The following is a 24,476-nucleotide window of genomic DNA, read 5'->3' as shown; positions in this document are numbered from 1 at the left end:
TTTATATTTCCTCAGCATTTTGCAATAAAAATGTTACCAACTCCTAGCCTGAGCCTTTTTGCTGCTGTTCCACTCTGATAGGCACCCCTGTCTGCTCCTTTTTGCTGCTGCAAAACATCCTCCCTGACTGCCCCAGGTCTTACACCCTGCACAGCTCTCCTTACACTTTCAAGCTGCTATACAAGCATTTCTACGTTTTCATTTTGTGCTTCTGTCTGGAAAACATCTTCTCTCTTCCGGTCCATTAGCAGGTCTCAGGCATCTCTCTTTTGTGTTGATTCCCTCAGTTTCCTGATGCATTGCAATACATTAGCTTCTCTGTTTACCTTGTTCAATTAGCTTTTATTCTGCTCTGAACTGGATTTTAGCCACTCATAATTTGTGAGTATTTAGAATTAGATATATTTTGTAAGACATTTGAAAAACAAGGATATCAAGCTTCCAGATGGCATAAAATACTGGTTTCTGGATTTAGTACTTCTCAAGATAGAACCTGTTAAAAATCATTCCTGACTGGAAGGGTGGAAAAAAAGCAAGAGGGCAATCCAAGTAGTGTGCTTCTGGGTTTTGTTTTTCCCCTTTTTGTTTTCCTTCCAAGAGGGCCTGTTACAAATGACAATTACATGGAAATAGGCAGAGAAGAGCAGGGCAGTCAGTTCCAGTATGCATAAGATACATCTAAGAGATGGTCAGGATGTGCACAAAAAACTAACCAGGGATTCAGAGACTTCTTCCTCCTCTTCATGTTAAACATGATTAAACAAGATGGTGGAAGTACTGACACTGTAATTAGCCATACTAGTTTTAATCATGTCATAATGAAAATTCACCATTATAATCTTATTAAAAATAAACAGCTGTATAAATTAGGAAATTTTTTTTGTTCAGTAAATACTAATGCTCTGAATTATTCCTAAGTCACAAAATAAGGTGATTTTTAAGATCAGCTCTTCACAACTCATTTGACCCTTAAAAAAAGCACTTTACTTTTTACTAGTGTCATTACGTTTTGGTCTTTCTTCACTTCTAGATTCCTTCTTACTTTGCTAGGCTACTGCTCATCACTTTATCTCCCCTGCAAAGCTCACCAGACCTTTAATCTGTTTAGTCCATTTGTCGTGGACTTTCTCTTTTTTGAAGAGGTGTAATTCAAATATTTTCATTGACAGTCTTTTTTCCTCTGGGAATATTAGACGCCCATTGTAGCTTTCTCCTGATGAGAAGGCTTTCTAAGTGCTGATCCCTAAAATGTCTTTGACCCAAAGCAAAGGCCTTCATGTCTGGCCTTCCTTCAGCAGAACACAGCTAAAGAAACAACATGTGAAAGAAAAATCTAATCTGTAAGTTCCTCCCTAGGGAGGGGGAAAGTACTTCTATCACATGAAGACATCCAGAGGAGGTCAGGGCATGCTAAGAATCAAAGAGAATAGCACTGCAGGATTTCGGACACCACAGAGAATAAACGCCAGAAGATCATCCCTTGGCTGACCACAATATGACTGTACATGGAGGAGGGAAAGACACTGACTGGCAATCCCATTGAGCAGATGTTCTACAAGAGAAAGTCTTTTATCTCATCACCTGCTGTGTCAAAACCTCCTCTGACAGCTCAGCACTGAATAACCACAGGAAGAATCTCAGTTATATTACTACCCATGTTTCCTCCACAGTTATGCCTGCCCAGGAACTGTGATATGCCAGGCTACATGTCAGTCACTTCCCAAAAGCACCACAATATTGTACATGAACCATCCAACCGCAGATGCAGGTGCTGTAGCACAGCTGGTAAAACAAGGCATGCACACGGTAGACTTATATTCATGATCCTATTTTACAATGTTGACAGAGGAAGCTCTCCATGTTCATCTGCCAGTCTGCTGTCAATACTGTGGTATTTATATTACAGATGCATTTACATAATATTTATGTATTAGTACTGCTTTCACTAAACTGGCTTTCCCATCCAGCAGTTTGCAGTGAGGCTGGCACCCGGCAATTGAAGATTTAAATGATACTGTTGTGCTCTTTGAGGCAACAGGTAGACACAGTTTTGGTGGATGTAAAGGCCTGGTACTAAGGTAGGCATGTGGTAGTTATGCCTATTTATCTATGCAGACATACTAGGCTAAGGGAATCTTAAGAAGTTTAAAAATACATAAAGCCCGGTGGCAAGTCAGAGGATTGCTAACACTGAGTAGAGAATTATGCCTTCCAAACGTTAGATGTGCTGACAAATTACTGCTCTAAACTAATAGCAGCATTGAAGACCTCTCTGCTAACACTATCAGATAAATACATCGACAATCTCTGCTTCCCACATTCAACACTTCTTAAGGGCTTGCCTACACAATGAAGTTGTTCTTACATTGATTTTAAAAAATGTCATTTGGTTTATAAGTGATTTAGTTTAACATTATTTAACTAAATTCTTTTGAAAAACGTGTGTTTGTATAAAACATTGTATGCAAAAAAGAATAAAAGCTCTACAGAAACCAATGCCAGCTAGGTTCTGACTTGGACAAAAATTGGATTGTTGTACAATTTCCAGTCTTAGACTCAGATGAGGGTCTCTGCTTTGTTTTACGTTGTTGTTTTTTATTTTTTTAAAATGAAAATGTCTCTAGGAATTTTAAATTAATGTTAAAATTTAAAAAATTTCATATATATGTTATATATATTTATAAAGGTTTATACACACATAAATATAGACATTTTTACTTCTCTTGACATGGCTAATGTTCTTATTAGATGTCTTTATGTGCTTAGAGACACTTTCACTGAATAAATGAAGTGCTGAGACACTGATATAATCCTAGTATTTCTAGACTGAAGTGCTTTACTCTGTGATATACAGAATGTTTAACAATTATTTATCATTAATACGGTTTTAACTGATGTGACATATTCTTTCTCTGTTGTCCATCAATGTTCTAACACCAAAGTTAAATCAGAATTGGCACAAGTGGAATTTCTCCTGCCCTATGATGTAGAAAGAATAGCCAGTCATGGTTTGTATAAATTACTTCATAGTCACATTTATATACAATATAGTTTCCTAATGAGGCCAATTCCCTAGGCAACAGCCAAAATCTGTAAATGTCTAAGCACAGAAACACAGCCAGCAGGATATTTAATTCAATTGAACTCAATAGAGATTGTTTGGTACCCATAACCACCTCACCTCCATGAGCTGTATGCCTGTTTTCAGCAATGTACTGAGAAAGAAAAAGTACTCAAATACTCCTTCCTAAGGGAATTTTTCAAAAACATCCTCATTTGCCCTGCGTATTTTACTGCCCATGTTTTGAAATATTGTTTTTCTTCTGAAATTAAAAACAACCTTCAAGAAAAACAACTAAGAAATTAAAAGAAGCCCTAAATATATTTAATACAATGCCTCGTGGTTTGAATAAGTAAAGAAGTCTGCTTTTGACTGTTTCATTTTCCTGATATAAAAAGAAGTTTGAGTCTTTCAGATCACATGCCATGAGAGGATTTACTTTTCCTTTGGCTTGTCTCCCCATCATTCCACCTCTTCTCTCCCTCATCTCTATTCACCTGTGAAAAGGCTTCCATTATAAATCAGTTGGATATTTTGTCTTGTCAGGCCTTTCAGACAACTTCATATGCACTTTTGCATGTGTAGCAACAGATGCATGTACAGCATCTTGATCAAAAGTGAGGCCTACTTGACTTCTTACAAGAAGACCAAACAGCAATGAGATAACTACACATGGGGATGATTCAGCTTGCTGTGTTTCTGGGGCACCAAAAAGTTTGACTATATCCTGACAACGCTCATAACTCTGAAACACACCATTCATTGGACCTGATAATTGCTGGTGTAGGTCACTACAACATTATCATGAAACCTCAGTGAAATGGCCCCAGAATAGAAGGAACATAGACTTTGAATCTGTATCACTGCCTCCCAGCTGTGCTGATCGCTGCTCAGCCTGTCCCTGTCCAGGTACTGGTGCCACAGCAACAGTGCAAGGGCAATAAAAAGAGCAATCAATTTTTACTCCTCCTAAAGGACAATGCAAAGCATACATGCCTCAAATCCGAGCTTTAAAATAGACAGTGTGAAGGTTTTACTAGGTCATAACTGTATGATTCATTGCATCCTGTCTTACATGATAGGACAGAGCTCACCTATGTGTTGGTTGCACTTTTGTTCCCAGTGAACCTACAGCACTGTGTAATATTAACCTGCTAGACATGAAAACAAAAAGAAGCTTGAGGAACATACGGGTACATTGCTTCCTATCTGTCAGAAATCTGCCTAGGGAAATGAGGTCAGCTATCTACTCAGAAACCATCCTTGAACACAAGGTAGCCTAGATTTGTTTCTCTAAATTGCAGAAGGTTTGGCCTTGCTCAAAGTGAAAGTGGAAGAAATTCTTTCTGCACTTTTATCAAGGTAAGGTCAGCAGCTTTACAAAACACAATGATACATGGAGCAGAGGGACTTGTTATTTGGGCTGAATAATTAAGTTTCTCTTAAGTCTATGTAGTATTTAATTATGTAGTGGTAAATGAAGAACTAAAATACTTACCTGTCTGGTTTTGTCTGAGCTATCCTTCCACTGCCTCTCATTTAGCTTTGACTATTCTACTGCCAAGACTATGATCCAGTGGAGACACATTATCTGATACAAATGTATGCTATCAGGAATAAAAATAAATTACTTTTCCTTAATTGTATAGAGGGATTGGTAAGGATTTCTGCTCATAATATGATCTTGACTTTCAAACTGTGAGCATTTTCTTTGCTGCTCACGTAGATTTGAACTACCTCTTAGCAGGGGAAGAAATTCTCCTTGATCTGACTGGTTTCTTTGCTGCACTGTCAGTTTGCACATGAACTCCTTTTAGCTAATCGTGAGCAAGGGATAAAAATAAAGAGCTATCGAAAGAAAGCCTCTACAATTATCTCTCTTTGGAACCAGAATATCCTGGACCTGCTCTCTCATATGCAACGTGTGAAAAAAAAAACTTGTAATTTGCTCCCCTTTCTAATTCCTATAAAGATAAGAAGGAACAAAATCTGTTATTTTATATAAAATTAATAGGGGAGGTTAAGGAGAGTTCTCCAGCAGATACAAATGGAAGAGGCTTTTGAGGGAAAACCCTTCTACTTTAAAAGCCTCTACTAGGAAGCTCCTAAAAATTGCAACAGAATCTAGATGACTAACTACTGAGGTTGTTTGAGGACTTAGCCACAACACAAATATGTAAAGACTGCAGGGTCTAAGAGCTAATCATCATACAAGGAAGAAACAGTTTTTTGTTTTCCCTGTTTAGCTTTTATGGGTCGTTTGCCACTGAACTGTGAACAAGTCTGGGAAAGCTGGGACTCTTCCATATCTCATATTTAAAGTCATGGTGTCCAGCTTTGGATTTGGGTAGAGAATGAAGCCTTTCATTGTGGGGCAATTCATTGATGGCTGGAAGACATTAGAGTTGTTGACATCTGTAAAGTATTTCAGAAATTGCAAGGATATATAATGATGGGCAACACAGAGGCCACATCAGACCAGAGCTTCATAGTCACCCAGGAGTTGCATAATTGAGGAAGAAACATGGATTCTTTCCAGTAGATGTCAAATCAAGTCCATCTGTACCAAAGAAGGACTGAAAAATGTGTGTTATATTCAAGTACCAATTCAAGCAAAAGCTAAGTCAGAATTTCCCTTTTACAGCTCTGATTGATGTGTAGTTCTGCCTTTACTCTGATAGGCTTCTTTACACTTCTGCTGCATACATTTCTCCTTGTTATCTCTAACACAGACAGATTTAAATCCACATATTAAATTCCACTTTCCTTTTGCTAACTCTTTTACTGTTGCATTTGCATTCCTCACTCATTTTTCTTCGTTGCCTTTCCTAGGGAGGTGAGAGAGCTAATTAATAAACACTCTTACTACTGGGAGGTAGGAATGTGTACTTGAAAAGCAGGGCAAGTACTTACAAATACTTAGCTGAGGTATTGTAGGGACTGGGTGGCCACTTCATCAGAGTCTGGGACCTCATAGGTCTCGGGCAATAATGGTTTAATCCTCAGGTCCTGCTGTTCCATCCACTGTAGGTATTCCCCGCTGGATGCCCAGTCACTCACAGCTGACCACAGAGTGATTCTCTGTTGTGGATTTTCAGGAGCCTGTGCTGTTTTGCAGTATAAGGGAATGTTTTCTGAATACTGAGCTGTTACCCTTCATACGGTATTTTGATTGCATCTCACTTCTTTCCTGCCCCTGCCTCATTAATTGGTGATTGCAAAGCTGCAGTCGGAGCTTTCCTGGTGGCTTGTGTCCATGCAAATGAGGTGTAAACTCCCAACAAACAGGGCTGCCATGAATTTAGACATGTTGATGAATGCATTGATGAGCCTGGATAACCAAGACAGAGGAAAATGGTGAAGGAGACTGAAAGAACTTAGAGGAATCAGTGTTGGAAAGAAGTCACTTAGGATGTCAGGCTTTGATTGTGCAGCAAATTATGATTTCTGTATTTCTATAGCAAATAGTTTCCACCTCTCTCACCGTGGTTCTTCTATTTTTCTTAGAGGTTTTTCTTTCCCATGGATCATCTTTCTCACATAAAAGCCACCAACAAGAAATTAAAATCCCTTTTCTCTTCAAAGAGAAGAGATAGACCCATCCGTTTTTTGGGGAAAGCAGGTTGCAATCAGACTTTGCTCTCTTTCTAAATTTTGTTTTCTTTTACATACTGTCAGGCAGGACTTGCACAGACAAGGAGAACTGACTAGCTAACGAGTAAAAACACCAAAACTTAAAAATCAAGAGAGCTGTCAAATGTATTGAGTAAGTGGGGAGGAGTAGAAATTTTCTTCTAATCTCTTTCAGCTATTGTAAACACATCTCACTTGCAGCAGCACATCTTATCAACAGACATTGCTTGTTCTTGAATTTAATTGTTGCTATCACTTTAGCTTTTAGCAGTTCTTGCTCCTACAGCTCAATTGTACAAAAGGACACTTCTCCTCCAGCCTCTTTTTGCTCTGCTATCCTGTCCTCTGTCTGGGTGTGTGTTTAGAGGGGTGGATGTGGGTGCACTTTCTTTGCAGCTACATTTTCCTGCTGCCATGCTTGCACTGCACTATGTGTGTGTGGAGGTTGGTGGTGTAATCCCTCTGTGCTCACTGTGTACCACTGATTCAGAGGATGAAAACTGTTTTCTCCCATCTGGTCCCAATCCTGGAAAGCTGCAGGAAAACTGTATGGCAGGTGCTGCTTAAAGAAAGCTCTTCTCATGCTCAGACAGGATACTTTTTTTATCCCACATAAAAAGTGGCAAAGTATTTTTCTACACATAATCCTCCTGATTCCTGTCTATTTGCTGCTCTTCTCTTCCTACCCCCACCACTGCCTTTTCTTTCTCCCATGGGACTGGCAGAATCTCAGAGGAAATACGTAAAGCTTTCCTAATATAGAAGCTCATATTCACTGAATACACTTCTCATTCTGTTAATGGAGTTCTGGAAATGTTTCAGTTCTCTCCCTACACTAATACTTTATTCTTTTCCTCTGATAGCTGTCCAAGCACCAGTGTCATCAGTTTTCCTAGCTTTATTAGCTCATTCTGCAAAGGAATGCTCAGACAGTCTAACAAAATAATAATAAAAAATTGGCTGGAGGGTTTAATAGCTATGTACTTGCTTTAAAAAAATAAATGTGCATCTGGAGACATCTTTCTGAGACCATTTCTTTACAGGGGTTTTATGCCTCACAAACACATGTGCTCTACATACAAATATCAGTGGAAAATAACACAGGTTCCTTAATAGATTTACTTAGTAGATTTAGATGTTCCTTCCCCCTTCCTCTCTTACCCTGATACATGGTAAACCCTGGTCTGGTCCAGGGCTCTTCTTCCTGAATCTCTCCACCTATGATATCTGTGCTCAATATTTGCAAATCCACTCATAAAATTTTATATAACAAAAGCACGAAGTGCCTGCAAATCCTCTGCATAGAAGGGAGTGCTTTTTCTGCGCCTCCCTTCCCCGCAGTTACACTAGTTCTGGGAAAAAGCAAGGGAAGCAGAGAGCAGCAGACATGGAAACACTCTTATTCTTCAATGAGAGTAGGGTTTTCCACCAGGGAGAAGGTGTGGCTTAGTACCAGGGTCAGGTGCATTTGCTGTACCCAATGCTGGTCTTACAGGCTGCAGCAGAGAGGGAGGGAAGCTCAGGTACCCTCTTGTCCTCTCAAAACCCTAACTTGAAGATGAGAATGGGGATGGGGCAGGGTGAACAGGGTGTGCAGGGTGAGCAGGGAGCCTTCCATCCTCAAAATAGAAATTGTGTGGAGCAAGAACATGCTAAGCATGAATGTATGTGATTGTGGGAAGATAGTGGGAAGTCGGTGGGAGGAGGAAGAGTTCTTCAGGATGGTGGCATCTGAGGAGACTATGGCTGAATGTAGAAGTATGGGCAGCCCATAAGAGGAGAAATTCCTGCAGTTGCCCTGGGAGAGAACTACTTATACAGAGAGTATGAAGCAGGCTCGGTAAGCATATGTTTAAAATACTCCTCCTGCCTTTTGGAGACATTCATTAGCACAGGCTACCTTCCTTGTGCTTCATCCTATCTGCTCAGGATGTGCTTTCTTGCCTACCCTTTTCTGGACACAATATGTGCAAAAATAAGAACTGACTGAGATAAGCACCACACAAGACATGGACAGCTGCTGCTGGGTGGTGCCCTGTCTTAAAGGCTTGTCCAGAATGTGCAAGAGAGGAGATAGGAGAAGAGTTCCCTTGGATGGACTTCCATTTCACACAACCTCTCCCAGGGAAGACTAATGGGTGTCCCAGTCAGAGTCCCCCAGAGCAGCACATAGAAAATTTCCAGGCAGGTTGCAACATCTGGTCTGCCTGGTACCCTTTCCATTTTTGACCCATGAGGATGCCAGCAGGACAGCTCCTTATCTGTGGTCTACCCAAAACTAAAAGTGAGGGCAAGAAAAAGAAACTGGATACCTGCTAGAGTAACTTGGTTGCATGAAGCGCAGTTTGGGAAATGAACTGGTCTTGATAAAGGCTGGCCATGCTGGCATCAGCATTTGGAGTACAGATTTGGTCATAACTGTGTGCACAGAGTGCAGAGACAGGAAAAAACTGAGCCAAAAAAGTGTATTCTCCAGCAGGAACACAGAATTAAGGTGCTACTTTTATGCTGCATTTTTATTAGTGGTATCTCAAAAATATCACTTTCAACATGCCTTTTTCACATCTCCCACAGAAGTATGAAAATTAACATCAGCTAACAAAATTTTCTATTGCTCTGGAGGAAATGTTGTTGAGAGCTGTTTATACATTATTTTTCTCATTTGCCTTTTTTTTTACTTTGTCACAGCCCAGTCATAATGAAATGTCTCAGTATTCTCCTTTTTTTTTTAAAAAAAATAATGCACTTTTTTTCCGCCTCTCAGAGTTTAAGACACATGCAGACACACCTCAACAAGCAAAACACAAGACCCTTCATGCAGTCATTTCCCACCAAATTTCATACTGGGCATGATATGTCAACTCAGAATATAGAAGCAAAGGCCACGTGGTCCCAGCACACATCTCCCGGGCACAGGCAGCAAGCTTTCCCCCTGGATTGCTGGAGAACGTATTCACCGACTGGATTCTGCCATGTGTGAAAACATACCTGTGCTGCTCATGGAGTTGAGGTCACATTTGGGGGTTGCAATTCGTTGCTCCCTTCCTGTCCTTTATTCCAAGGGAAACGTGTTTGATCTCATCTTCTTTTGGCTGCTGCTGGCTGCTGGCTTTCTGACCACCTGGAGTGGTCAGAAAGGGCCAGTTCCCACTACCTTTTACCTTACCTCTTGGTGTCAGCACCACTCCTTCCAAGTGGGCTAAGAAGATATTGTGACTGCACATGCAGGAACACATACTTCCACGGTACATAGGAGGAGAAATCATACTCAAGTCCTAAGCTTCTGCAGCCCTTTTTCTTGCATACCAAAATCTCAGGGCATCACACCTGCCAGCCTTTACCTGCTCTGTGGCTGCACAGGAGTGACAGCTAGGTTTTTTTCCCTCCAGGCTGAAGTGCTACCACTTACAAGTAGCTTATGCAATCTAGTATGTGAGTTAACTCTACCCCAAACAGGAACCTAAACAAGGTGAAGGTCAATTCCTGTGAAAACATAATATGCTGCTGCTTGGTCTATCATTCAAATTACTCAAGGTCAGGTTTTATTTAATCATGCTTTCTTCCACAATTTTTTCCCTCCAATGTTAAATTTTTTAAAAAAGCAATTAGATAACGAAGCATATGTAGCTTGTTTTCTTGGATTGTTTCTCAGCTTTTTCCTAAATTGTCACTGCCCCTTTGGACTTCTACAGTGGGATAGCTGCCAGGTTTCCACAGAGATGCAAACAAATTCTATGCAATAAAATATCATCTCTACATAATTTAAGCCCCAAATGTACATGGTGACAGTTTTATGTTTGAGTAATATGAAAATCCAAGATATTGGATGTGAGTATAATTTAGGATCGAGAGCTGCAAATATTTCTGTGCTCTGGAATCCAGTTAAAATGCACCATTGCACATGCCGTGTTTCAGTGGTGAAGTATTGCTTGCCTTTGATTGCTGCAGGGTAAGAACTTTATTTTCCTAACCCATGATTTAATGCTTTCCACCCCCTGTAAATTGCAACTAACAATGCCCTCTATGTGAGCTCTGGTAGCTGAGGAATCAGGGGGAGATGGCTGCAGCAGGGAAAGGGAGAGAGGGGAGAAAAGAAGGGCAAAATAGAGAAACATCTGCAATAGGTTAAAAAACATTCACAACTTGCCTTCTTTATGAAGGCTGTATATTGGGCCAAATCCCAATTAGATGGTGTCAGAGGAACTCCACTGATTTTGAAGGAACTGAGCCAGTCTGAACCATTTGAGAAGCTCTGCAGTTTTGCTTTTAGTGCCCAGAGTGGTTGGAGCAGGGGAGGTTTGAAACCGTACTCCTCACATAGCATGGAGGGGCCTGCAGGAATAATGTTTGCTTTGGCATGGAGGTGGGTTTGTGTAGACCCATCAGGTCCTGCAGTGAATGACTCCTTTCTGCTCTGCATGATGGTGACTTCCATAAAGATAGCAAACTCATCCAGAGATATGCCTTAACCCACATCCTTCTTTAGTTCTTAAGTCCTTGCACAATGCAGACCTCAAGGTGAATGTGTGGTTGCTCTTGCCTTTGTTTTCATCCCTGGATGACCTCTGTTTCTTTGCATGTCACAGATCCCATGGTGTTTTCCCTGGATACCTATTCCAGACTTCCACGTTAGTACAGCAGCAGTCAGAGTCTGTGTCAGTACCTGATAAACTCTGCTGTTTTTGAAATGCCTCTTTCTACAGCTGTGGGTCTCAGAAAAAAGAGCTGCTGAATTTTTTTTCATCTTCCCTTTTTCCATATAAAAAGCCGCTTAGAGGAATTTTTTGTGAAGATATACCCATATCTAGCATGATTTCTGAAATTTGATCTCTTCTTCCTTCCTATCCTCTTCTCTTTTCCCAGGATACTTGCTCTGGCTCTATCTCGTTAGGAAGATTATCTTCTCGCAGCATGTGAAATTAAGAAGTAGCTGTGAGGAAAAAGTGCAGACAGATAAGAGGTTCCTCTCACCACAGGCAGCCTGGTGCAAAATGTTTCAAGCAGAGCAGAAAGGCCTGAATGAGGCTGAGATATAACAGAGCTAACATCCATCCTATGAAGGCCACCTTCTTTGCGAGAGATGAGTAACAAAGCAGAGGACAGGTGGACAGGGTGTGGGACCTGATATCTTTTATGATATAGTGATCAGAGGATATCAAAAAAGAAGAGCAGGCAACAGGTTTAAAATAGACAGAGACACCACATTATGCAATTTATACTAAGGAGCTCTTCAGTTTAATCACAGCATTTTGTGAAGACTTAAAAATTTTATGGGTGGAAAACCTGATTTGGCAAATACATTAAATTAAAAGAAGATAACTTTCATGCAGGGAATCCCTGAGGCACAAAGCATGACGAACAAGGAACTACTGAAGGAAATACCACTTTATGTTTGATCTGCTGCTACAGGAGTGTCTATGTATTTGCCATCCCCCCAGGTAGGGCACGAGGCTGGTGGCCTTCGTCTGACCCAGTACTACCTCTGCTACGTTCACAGGCCCAGTCAGTCAGTTGCTAAGTGCCACCAGACATGCAGCACTGCTCTCTTTGAGAACTTAGATAATAATGGGCTAGATCAACTTTCTACAAGACCACATGCCACCAAGGAATTGGTAATTCCCGATATTCTGTCTATGAATTCAGAAGATATTTTCCTTTCATGTAGAGGAAAATGAATGCCCATGATAAATACTGACTGCACTTAGCTATAAAAATTCATCTAGCTGGTGCATATCTAGTCTTTATACCTATCTGAGACAATGTAAGATGGATATCCCATCGATCACAGAGAGGTACTCCAGTCATTCTTTCTTCACATCCTCTGGGCTCACCGTGTGCTGATATTCCTCACCAAACTGCAGCCATGGAAAAGCATCTCCGGTGAGAAAAAGAAGACATTTTTGAAAACTAATACTGAATGTGTTTCGTGTGGCAAAACTCCAGAGACAACCTTTTCCCATTAGCAATTCAGAAGGGTGGTGTTGGTGTGGGCAAAGACTGTATACATGCCACATACAGGAATGGATGCCAACCCGTGAATGACTGCACTGTTTCTGATGCCATATTACCTTTCTTACAACATTGTTGCAACTAACACCAGAAATCCTGACCCAGAACATGTGTCTGTTGTCCTGTGGTGGCGATACCATTTTGCAATGGGTTTGTTGCAAGCTGGTAAAAGGTAGTCCCATGTTAGCTGATATTCCATGTGTATTATATGTGTCAACGTGAGCAAGATGCTGAGTTCTCAGACAGAAATGTTTTATCACTAAAGGCGGTCTTAATTTGGATAAGCTGTTATGTCACACCACACCACACCACAATACTGACATTTTGCTGCTGAGGCTTCTCAGAATCTTAGGCATATGAGTAATATTTATGATTTGAAAGCCAGGTTAGTAACATGTCCATTTTTTGATATCTGGCAATACCTCCACAGTTCTGCCAAGTATCTAGGATTTAAGAAATACAGAGCAGATGTCACAGCTTACCAATCACAGTTTCTTCTATACTATAGAATCTATGTCATGATGTCAAAGTCTCCTTGTCAGGAATTATTGGAAACATCTCAATGCTATCTGTCTGGAATAAACATCTCATGCTCTGAGTGCCCTGCTGCCAGCTGATGAGCATATTAATATTGAGCATGGGATCTTACTAATTCCCTGCTGAATAAGGACTTATGGCCTGAGAGTATTTAACAGAGGAACAGATAAATCATCACAACAAACTTATTATAACATTTATAGGAATATATAACAGCACATGCAAATTCTAGATTCTGTCACCCTTCCCATCATATACTACCTTGCCAAACACCTCTGCATTCCAGAGCTCCTCCAAGAGCAGGGATTCCTCAGTGAAACAGCAGTAGCATATTTACAAATAGAAGACCAATTATGTGTTTCTTCCATTCCCCAAATTCTCTTGCTTCAGCTGCCTGAACTGAATACCTAATACAAAACAGAAGACATGTTAGTCCCAGCTCAAAATTGTGTGATAACTGAACTATGAGAGCTAGGATTTGGGATTTCTGGAGGACCTACCTGATAGGTCTTGAAGCAAATGAGGACAAGGAAGAAAAACTATTTTCTTTCAGTGTGATTGATTTTGGTAGGATCTTCAGAGATTCACTTCACACTACTTGCAAATTCACTACTTCATGAAGAAGCGTCAGAAATTACCATAACTTTTCCTAAGAAAAATGTATGCCTGAATCAATGTGCTTAATTAGTGGGTCTCGGTTCAGTGTTGAGGGCTGTTTAATTTAACATTTAAATTTTACTTATTTTCTCCCTTCATCCTTTTTTTTTCCTATTTATTACTCTCTGTCACACACCCCTTTCAAGAAGGTGATATCAGGTTCTAGGACTTTACACTCCTTGATGTAGACATCTACACAGATTGCTCATCTGGTATGGTGGCCATTGCTCCATCAGATCTCATATTAAACCTTCAGAAATAATCTGACCAGACGGATCTTCCTGCAAATTTAATTCCTCCACTATAAATTATATACTTAGCTGTCGCAGTAACTTTGGGACACTTTGTAACTAAGTCAATGCTCTTAGTTTTGATGTTGCATATAAAAGAATTGGGGCCTACCTGTAAGAATGAAGTACTTAAGAAGAGAGATTAATATGTTTTAGGGATAAACTCTGAAATATCAGGAAGATGTCCTAATGCACAGTTTGTTATGCAAATTAACTTACCCCATTCTGGGTATTTCAGTAATTCTGATTTTGCTTATTGTGATGTACGAAACTGCCACTTACTTAAACTCTTCTGTCACAAATTCAGGATTTGTTTGTGTTTGTTTTTGTTTTCATTCAAGTTTTCGTTGCCTATAACTATTGGAAAAAGAAGTGCAAGAATGTGATTTCAGCATGAGGATTCTTAGATTGGGTGCCTAGATGTGTCTAAAGTGAAAGGTTTTGAATACTTACCTTCTTTTTTAGTAAAATCCATCTGGTCTCTTTTAGTTCAATCAATTACAGATCTAACCTCATTTCCACTTACATTAATAGGAGTTTTAATCTCTGCTTCAGTTGGAAGAATCCTCTGCTGCAGTAAGAAGTAGCGTAGCCAAGTTAATATCAAAGTTCCCATTTGAAGTTGATTTTAAAATATTTTATTTTTAATAGTATCTCAACATCATGATATGATATACCAAAGAGCTGATTTCCTGGAGGTAACAAAAGATGCAAGGAGTTTTATTTGGAGGGAGAAATGAGACATGAATTGCACAGTAGCTGTCAAAGAAAATAGGAATTTAACACTGAGATGAAAGTATATTTAATTAGGAGACATGAAGGAAGAGGAAGGAGTGAGAAAAGAGAGACTACATCTGTTTATATTGTGATATAAGACCATGTTTATAGGCCAACACTGTGAGAGACGGAAAATAATGAAGAATTCAGCATTACCTTAATCCTCACAGTCCTTTTAAAATAAATCATCATTTCATATGTCAAGTCTCACTTTCCTCATACCCATTTCCGCCATACAGATTTAAGTAACAAATTGTTTGTCTTCTCATAAAGAAATATGCCAAAACACATGCGAAATCCATGAGTAAAACTACAAGACACCAGTCTTCTGCCTTCTTAAATCTAGCTATCCTTTATTTTTTAAATTTTAACTTTACTGTAGGTGCCTGCATGATACTGGTTTCTGGAAGAGCCCAAAGTCATGAACATCACAAGATATCCTAAGCTAAATTTTGTATTCCTCAGGTGTGTTTCGGTTCACTCAGAACTGTAGCTATCTCAATATAGTATCTCCAAAATGTTGAAAAGACAAGCAGAAAGCATCTATACTAGATTAATATCCTATATCTATCTTACCCTTTCATCTTTTCTTTCCACCTGTTTTCATCCTTTCAGTTGTTCATTTCTTTAAGAATGTGTGAAAACCCAAAGATGGACAGCAGAAAAGTGCCTGTGGTAGTTCTGTGGCACCTGCTCCAATTATCTCTTCATGGTTGGCCACTTATCACAACTGCTCTCACACACCACACATCTGTCCTTCTGTCCCTTCCTGTTCCAGTCTACTATTCTTCATAGTGGCAAACTGCCTTTTCCTCCACAGACCATCTCTTCCACCTTTTCAGCTCATTCTGGTTCCATTCCTTTCTTCCCAATGTAGTTTTGTGGCTTGACAAGGCAAATGTTATTTACCCTAGGAACACAAATTGATGGGTATGGTCTACCATGTGTTTATGTTGACTTTAGAGATTTTTGGATGTAATCTTCTCTCTCAAAAATATGGACTGTAAAGCAATATGTTATTTCTTCCTTGTTGGTTCTAGAGTGTTCCATGTAATACTGCATACTCAGTCCTTGCCTTGCACACAGCATTCAGAAAGTTGCTGAATGTTGCTTCTGTGCTGTACATTTATTGACTGAAACATTTGAGTTTTTGCTTTTCACACTGGTAATTTTAGAGCGCAGATGCCTAGCATGTTTACTCACATACCAGGGCTCACATTTAATGAGCAAAATGTCAAGTATATTGTTATCCACCATAAAAACTGTGAAAAATATCCTTGCCATCTGCAGTGTGCCTTCTGCTTCAGCCTAAAAGACTTTTACAAGCAACTACATGAAATTAGCATTAAAGTCAATATTTATAAATGGAACCACCTCTAAAGGGCCGGATCTTCTCCCCTCCCACACCCCCTGTTCCTCTGGGATCTAATGAGCTGGGGAGACTGAGTGCAGGAAGGGAGCTGAGTTGCGCCTGGCTCCCAGTTGCAGTCAGCCAGAATAATTTCCCTGCACTGAGGGAGAAGTGAAAAGAGAAGAGTGGTACTAAATGGCATTGATAGCATCTGAGGGCCAGATCCTGTGCTGGTGTCCGTTGGTGCAATGTCATTGTCCTCACTGAAATGATGCAGCAAGCATAAATCAGCAGTTTGGGTGACAGAGTGCTGTGCTTGATCTGTGCTACGAGGATGGAGTCTGTAATAACACTCATGGTTAGATATGTTATGGTTAGATGGTGGATAGCAGAGCTGAAACTGGGGCTTTATAGACTGCCATCAGAAAAGAACAACACCTTCAAGAAAATGTTTGCTAATTCTCCACCAAATGTGGAAAAAAGTTGGCCAGTTTGTTATGGCTTTTTATGGTGCTGAGAACAATGAAGATCGTCTGTTGCTGAAGTCTCCAGATTGTACCACAATAATAATAGAATGAACAATTACCAGCAATGGATAACTGCTCCTGGGCCTTCTCCGTGCAGCCTATACGAACTCTTAATTTTGCTCTTTCAAAATCTTCAATCTAACTATCTCTTAGTGTGTTGCAGAATTGAGATCTAAGCACATTTTGAAAACTGTTGCTATCAACTGCTGTAATCCCAACGTTCTTAAACAGCTGAAATTCCAGCCAGATCTTTATGAGGCAGAGCTGATGAACCAAAGCCAGAACAAGCTCCCTCAGATGTGTGACCAAGATAACTTTTTGCCATTTTTTCCAGCTGTTTTGGCAAGTCGCCCACATACCACCAGCTGCACCAAGCTTACATGAATCACAGCCTAGCACAGACATCATGAGAACTGGTCACTCCCACAGCTGGAGGGTAATGAAACAGAGAAAGGTAGAATCATTATATAATCCACACCGCCTTGCCTTTTTCTTTGTACACATGTTGAACAAAAGGATCAGGATGAAAATTGCTGTGGTGATTACTAAATACAGCATAAATACTAATTCAGAAAATTTCAGATGAAATGCATTTTAAAATTTTTATTTATGGTTGCTTAGATGCAAATATATTTCATTAATTGGACTTTAAGAAGGGCACTTACATGTTCCCTTAGAGTATTTCTAATATATTCGTTGCCTGGTCAATTAGGCCACTCACTAAGCCACAAATCTTATCTTTCACACTGGTGAGTCATAAATAAGGACTGAGTCACAAATAGACCAGACAGGCAAATGGTGTCGGGAGAAGAAAATAAGAAATAAATATATTCACAGCAATGAATGCTGTGAATATATTTAAGCTGGAAATTGGAAGATGGCTGCAGACTAGCTGAGGAATGCAATTCTCATATAGTTTTCTAATTGGGAGGAACTGAGCTAAGAGAAGTAACTTAAATTGATTAATCATTTAGCTTTGCAAGCTCATGAAAGGGGTCGTACACCAAGTAGGAGAATTTCTTAAGACTGATGATAGAAGTCCTCAAGGATTCAGAGTCTTTACCTGCCATTACAGGGTTAGTGGCCTGCTTTCCCAAGTTGTCCCAGCCAGTCTTGCTGTTACCTGTAGTCCTTAGGATTGACACACAGCAAGGACAGATTGGACAGATACAGCAATACCAGTGTCATCATACAGTCTAGGTTCTGTGCAATTCAGACTCCAGTGTTCACATTGTGAGTGTGAAGCTGTGTTGCTGTGGCTGTTGCAAAACCCTTATGTCAGAGAAAGTGAGAACACCTTGACTTCCTATGATTGTATTCAAGGGCAAGTTCAATTATGGGATATTCTATGATGGGGTGCACCTAGTAAAATGGAGATCAACTAATAGCTCTATAAGCTAATTAAGTGTTTTCCAATGCTTGACCAGTGCAATGACTTTCTGTCATGCAACCAGAGCTCCTGGGAGCTCTTGTAATACGAATAATGGGATTTACGATATTGGCTTGCCTTTGCTGACTTCTGTAATTCTCAGAGAGAAAGGGAGACTGGGATTTTTGCTATTCATGGAAGACAATTTACGTACTTCCTTGGCGTAAATAACATTGAATATGCTTATGCAGTGTATAACATAGGCTGGATGTCTGTATGTGAATGCTATCTGCTAAATGAAGAGTCCCATGTCTGTCACAGCAGATTTAACTGTGTCTTCCAGTTCCACATCAGCTCTATTCTGCACCAGTAGACTTGTTTTTAAATGTGATCCTTGCTTTTCTGTGACACATTATGACTCAAAAAATATTTTTCCTTTATTCAGTCTCTGGAGTATGGATACACATCGCATAACATATTGGCCACATCACGTCTTTTTACCTTTTGTATCCAGGGTACAGTCATAGCCCTCTTGTTCCCTTTCCTGCATGCTCTTTGGACTCTGTCCTATCATATGATACAGGCACTGGTGTTTCCCAGAGATGTTCATGCTCAGTTAGGCAGCAGGAATTCACATGACATGATGTTGAAATAATATAGCCATGTGTGATTCTTGTGTGGCACCTTAATTTTGCTATAATAAAGGCCACGTTCCCCAGCGCATCTGAATGAAAGGTGTTTTCCACTGCAGATATAAGGGCTATCTGATCACAAGATTCAATACTGATACTCTACGGAATCACAGAATCAGTTTAGTTGATCAGTTTAACTGATTTAGTAAATCAGTTTAATTTAGACCTCTGAGATCATCGAGTTCAACTTGTGACCTAACACTACCATGTTAGTCTACCACATCCAACTAGACCATTGCACCAAATGCCACATCCAGTCTTTCATTAAATACCTCCAGAGACAGTGACTCCACCATCTCCCTGGGCAGCTCCTTCCAAAGTCTAATCACCCTTTCTATGCAGAAATTCCTCCTAATGTCCAACCTGAACCTTAGAGCCAGTTACTGCTTGCTTTCTGAGTGCTATAAAAAATTACCATCAGGTAGTGTTTCACTGTCCTGGAGAAACAATAAAAATTCCTGGAGAAATACTTCTATTTCTTGCTGTTTTTTAACATTTGGTCTGTCCACACATGACAATAGAAAGGTGCCCTACCTCATTACCTCAATGTATGGGAAGGTAAGAAAACAAAAAATGAAATGACCTCCACATATCTCAATTCAGTTTCTTGGAAATAAAGAAAAATTAAAATATTAGTGTGTAAACAATCAAAAGAAAAAAATATTTTTAACTATACAGCATGTGCTGCAGAGTTTAGTGATGAAGAAATCAAGCCTGACTCCAGCTTGCACTTTGACCTCACTGGGACCAGAACTGTTTATAATGCAGCCTGCTTTCTTGAAAAGTAGCCTGACAGGGTGTGAGTGTCACCTGAAATACACACAGAGTAATACATTTATTAAAATCTAAAAAGAAAAATACCTTTATATAAAAGTGGTTTTCTCTTTTTAAAACTAATTTTTATGAACTGCAAGTATAAAAATGGAATTTCATTCTCAGAAACTTGTATTTTTTGTCTTCTGTGTAGTTTTCTACTGGTTCAGCTTTCTTTTTCTCCTTTTCTAACTTAAATGGTGAAGATCATTATGAAGTATTTATGTTACAAAAGAGTCCACTTTTGAAAATCCATGAGAAATCACTCTTCCATAAGGATGGAATAAAATACTTAAGAGGAGAAACCCCATTTCAAATCATGCCAAAGTTTCACATCTACCTAAGTGCTACTGCAAATTTTGCAAACCATGACATGTATTCCGCACATATTCAACATACACCTGAAGATAATGTTTGGCTCCTAGCTTCATTTCTATAGAGAGTTTAGACCCAATAAAGATCTGCTGTTGGGAATATGCACTGTAATTTATAGCAAAGTTGTTTGCCCAATGTTGTTCATGCTCGAGGGTTTTGTTTTTGACTTTACTGCATATTAGAATAAGGTCTGAGAAGTATTCAAGCTTTCTCTTACTCTCAAATTAACTTATTTATATTGTACACCAACATTTGGGCTGAAATTCTTCACATTTCAATATCATGACTGTACTGGTAACTATATCAGTGTAAGAAGTAGGAAAACCTTCCTGCTTCTTTCATTTTAAAAATGTCTCTTCCATTACTCAGGTTTGCTCAGCCCTAACTAGGGAAACATACTGATGCCTATTTATGGAGAGTTTCACCATCTCAGCAGGTTTCCTGGATCCTGCTGTGCTGCAAGGTACAACACCTAGCAGGTATTCACATTCAGACATTCAGTTCCACTTTTAACAAGTGCTAACTTGTCCAAGAGGTGCTTTTTGTGGACAAGCTGTTCCCAAATTAGCTGGAAACTCCCCCTGGGCTCACAGGGAGAGCCCACAAAACACAGCCCAGGACTGAGCTGTTCTGGGTCCTGGCCTAGCTACTTACTCTCTTGTGGGGAATACTGGTTTTTGTAAATTGTTTTGTCTCTGCCTCTAGCATCCCTTAATTTCATGTGCTTGATGTTTGTGTACCATGATTGTGATAGGATGCTGGGATTTTAGAGATGCCGATTTTTCTTCAGATGGAAAACAGTGGAAAACTGTGGAAAACTCTTGGAAAACGGTGGGCATGGGCATGCTCTAAACCTGACATGCATCAATCTCCCCATGTACTAAAGCAGAGAAATCCTAACTCTGCTACCAGAGCACTATAAAATTGTGGTCATTATTGTTTTTAAAAGGCATTAAATTTCTAAGATCAATATTGCTACTTAAGTACAAAGTAATAGTACTTCTCAAAGAGGAAGAGGATTGCCTTTTGAGCTGCCATCTGCTCCTGGCCTGACTCCAATTGCTTCCTAGTGAGTAATATGAAGACAATTTCATTTTCACAATATGATATATGTAGCTCTAGGTCTTAAAGAGGGAAGAACAGTTCACCAATACTCTGCCTCCCACTGTAGAAGCAAATTATCCAAATTAGAGCATAGTAATTAGACAGATTTATTGATTTGTTGTAAATATTCTAGCTCTATCATCACTCTATTGTGGTTCACAGAATGAAGTTTGTTTGGTTGCTTCTTAACATGGCATTTTCTACATTATCTCATCCCTAAGGCATGGCTGAATAAAAGTCTGTTCAAATGCTTGCCAATATTAGGATAAGAGGATCACCAAATCTTTGGAGGGAGGAGGGAGAACCTACAAAGCAATCAATGTAACACCAGAAATGTCATCTGTCATCTTAGAACAAGGGCTGTTTGCAACAGAACCCATGCCTGAGGTGGGCACATGATCACAGAGGAATCACATTCCTGCTTCAAGGAAGTCTCACTGCTGGAGCCCCACTCCAGCTGAGTCCTTTTTGTCATGCAGCAGCCTGTCTAAATCTTTATGGAGTAAGTTAGTGGGGTTTTAAAAGGCTCTTGGTCAAGGAGAAAGAACAGATCTTACCTGGTGGGTGTAAGTGTTCTGAAAGTCTTCTGCAAAGATATTCTCTGTTCACTTTCACTAAATATTTTGAGGTCAAATTAGGATATGAGATCAGATAGATGTGCACCTTTACATTACTAAGTCTAGAAAAACAGAATAAATCATAGCTAACTCTTAGGGAATCGATGACAAGCTTACCTGTCCCAAACTTCTAGCTAGAGGTGGTGAGAGCTTCCAGAGGAGCACAAGTGGATTTCCTCTTAGCTGCTGTAGTAGCTACTGCACGACTCCCTGAGACTTGTCACTGACTGTGGACATAGGGCACAGCTGAAGATGAATGTCTGAGCTACTGTGTTGTAACACAACTTTTTTATTTCACATCTGCTAAAGCATCAGAGGCAATTTGGCCTTCGTAACTTAAATTACATTTTTTGATAGTGAAATGAAGAATCCTCAAAAATTTACTTCTCAAGACAGTTACAGATTGCTCTAAGAATATATGCAGACTATTTGTATACACCTGACAATCATGGAAAAGAGGTCCTTTGATAAAGAACAGCCATCACAGTTTTGAGAGGAAAGTAATCATAGAATCATCAAGGTTGGAATGACCTCCAAGGAATCTTCATTTTGTCAGGATAGTAACTACAGTCTTTTCTGTTGAAAGACTACTCTCTTATCAAAAGATTACTTTGTGTATATATATATGTGTGTGTGCGTGTGTGTGCATATGTGTGTATGTGTAATTCATCCTCCAAGATTTCTTTATAATAAAGATACACTAAATGCCTACTTCTGGCCAGACAGTATGAAGTGCAAGTCCCATCAGTCTCCTTGGATTACAATTTTTCCAAATAGAAGGAAATAATTTAAACAAGAGAATGACTTCATACTCTTTTAGTACAGTTGAATAAATAGACAAGACTATGGGAACTTAAATGGTCAAATAAGAGCTTTTTAGGCTTCAGGCATTAGCTTGAGCCTGTGTGAAACTAGTTCTCACTCTGGCCTGAGAAATCATAAGGAGTAATACAAACAGTCCTTGGAGATGGAAAACAACCTTTGCAGATGTTGTTTGGATCCTTGTTGTTTACTCGCAAGAAACAGTCCAGGGCTGCTGTTCCTAATGGTCCAATGATGGTGATGTGTTGGTTTAATGACCAATGGGAGTTTTACCTCTTTTGACCTTCTCAGACCTGTCTATAAAAGAAGATCTGGAATAATAAAACTTGCTCTCTTGTGCAACCCAGAAGAGAGTCCATGTTGTGCTTTGCCATTCCTAATATAGTGTGACACAAGACTTGTAGAATATATAAAACACTTATAAATTGTGCAGGTACAATTTCTATTTTAACACAATTTCTCAATGCTCTGTTTAGAGCCAGCCCACTGCTTGCTATGGATGGAGCAAGGGAATCTTTTCCTGCCAGCCAATTTCTGACAAAGTTTTGGCTTGATTGGCTAAGAAGAGTTAGAGACTAACTGTATGACAAGGGATTAATTTAGATGACAATGCAGTGTACATTAGTTTTGGTTTGGCTTTTTTTTTTGGTAATTCTTGCACCAGGAAAGCAAAATATTACTTCCTTTGCAAATGGCAGTTTAAATACAAAAAGTCTAGCTCAGACTTGAATTGACTACTAGACATCTTATTTTGTTTCTTTAAAGTCACAGGATGAAAATGGCCACAAAACTCCATATCACCTTCTCTGGAGGATGGCTTGAGACATGACTTGTCTGCTATGGAGAATGGCAGTGCCTATAGCATGTGGGGAAAACCAACCTGAAACACACCTCAGCTCTGATCCATACCCTGCAAGCCAACAAAAGGCACACTGGCTCCCTGCAAGGCTGTGTTATACAGAGGTGCATTTTACTTCAGAGGGTACTGGGGTCTGCACACAACTCAGTGCACTGGCTGAGGGAAGATCTGTTTTGGGTTCAGTACAGCTGGCTTGCTGTGCTTCTCTTCTTCTCTCAGCTTGGTAGAACTTAACTTCTATGTAATCTATTTTTGTTTACACCATTCAAATGTTTCTGGTTCTCAGATGGCACTAACCTGATGATCCTGCTTCAACTGTTATGAAAACATGCTCTGAAAGCTGCAGCCTGCAGGCAAGTTATGGCATTGAAGATTTTCTCTTTGTCTTTCTGATTATTTTAATTGCCCCTCCCTCAGGAACCAAGAAAATACTTGACACAAAATCACAGTCACACTAAGCTCCCGAAGAATTTTGCCATTGACTGTAGTGCGGCTGTATTTCATTCTGAGTCACGATTTTTGTTGCCTTCTCTCCTTCTATGTGGCAAAGCTGTTAATGAGCTCTACATTTTGAATAAATCCTGATTTCTCATGTCATAAATGAGAATATAAAGTATAGTTTGAACTGAATCTCCTCCTATTGCTGCGTAATTTTGAATTGTTCTTCCAGTGTTATTTGGCATCCTAATTGAAAACTTATGCATCAGGAAAGCAGCTGATTTTGATTTTTAAGGTGTCATTTCACTCAATACCTGTTGCCCTGAGAATCAGGCCTTTCAATATTGTTTTCATAATTTCTAGCCATTTTCCCAGGAAAGTAACTATAAACATAGGTGTTTATACATTCCATTAAAGATATGCCTTTTGATGGATGTCTCTTACAGCCAGTGTGGTTGGGAAGGTGGTAACCTGACTATCCAATCCCTGGTCGTAGTTGAAAACCTACAAATACTGAAAGAACAAATAAAATTCTTTTCTTTTTT

At 39.6% G+C, this 24,476-nt stretch overlaps 1 protein-coding gene and 1 long non-coding RNA gene across 7 annotated transcripts in view; one reads left to right on the top strand and one right to left on the bottom strand.

Moving 5' to 3' along the window:
• The window catches only part of CDH18 (cadherin 18), a 1,344,136-nt gene that overhangs the window by 381,964 nt on the left and 937,696 nt on the right, over positions 1 to 24,476 (bottom strand). The gene's annotated exons all lie outside the window — the stretch shown is intronic.
• LOC107216338 lies at positions 4,271 to 24,298 on the top strand. Its single transcript, XR_001525495.1, has 3 exons — positions 4,271 to 4,423; positions 23,400 to 23,597; positions 23,780 to 24,298. It is a non-coding gene; the product is annotated as an uncharacterized LOC107216338 (long non-coding RNA).

The sequence above is a fragment of the Parus major genome, chromosome 2 (assembly GCF_001522545.3).
Source record: "Parus major isolate Abel chromosome 2, Parus_major1.1, whole genome shotgun sequence".
Taxonomy (NCBI): domain Eukaryota; kingdom Metazoa; phylum Chordata; class Aves; order Passeriformes; family Paridae; genus Parus; species Parus major.
Note: the sequence above shows the minus strand (reverse complement) of the source record. Positions and strands in the feature narration are given on the sequence as shown.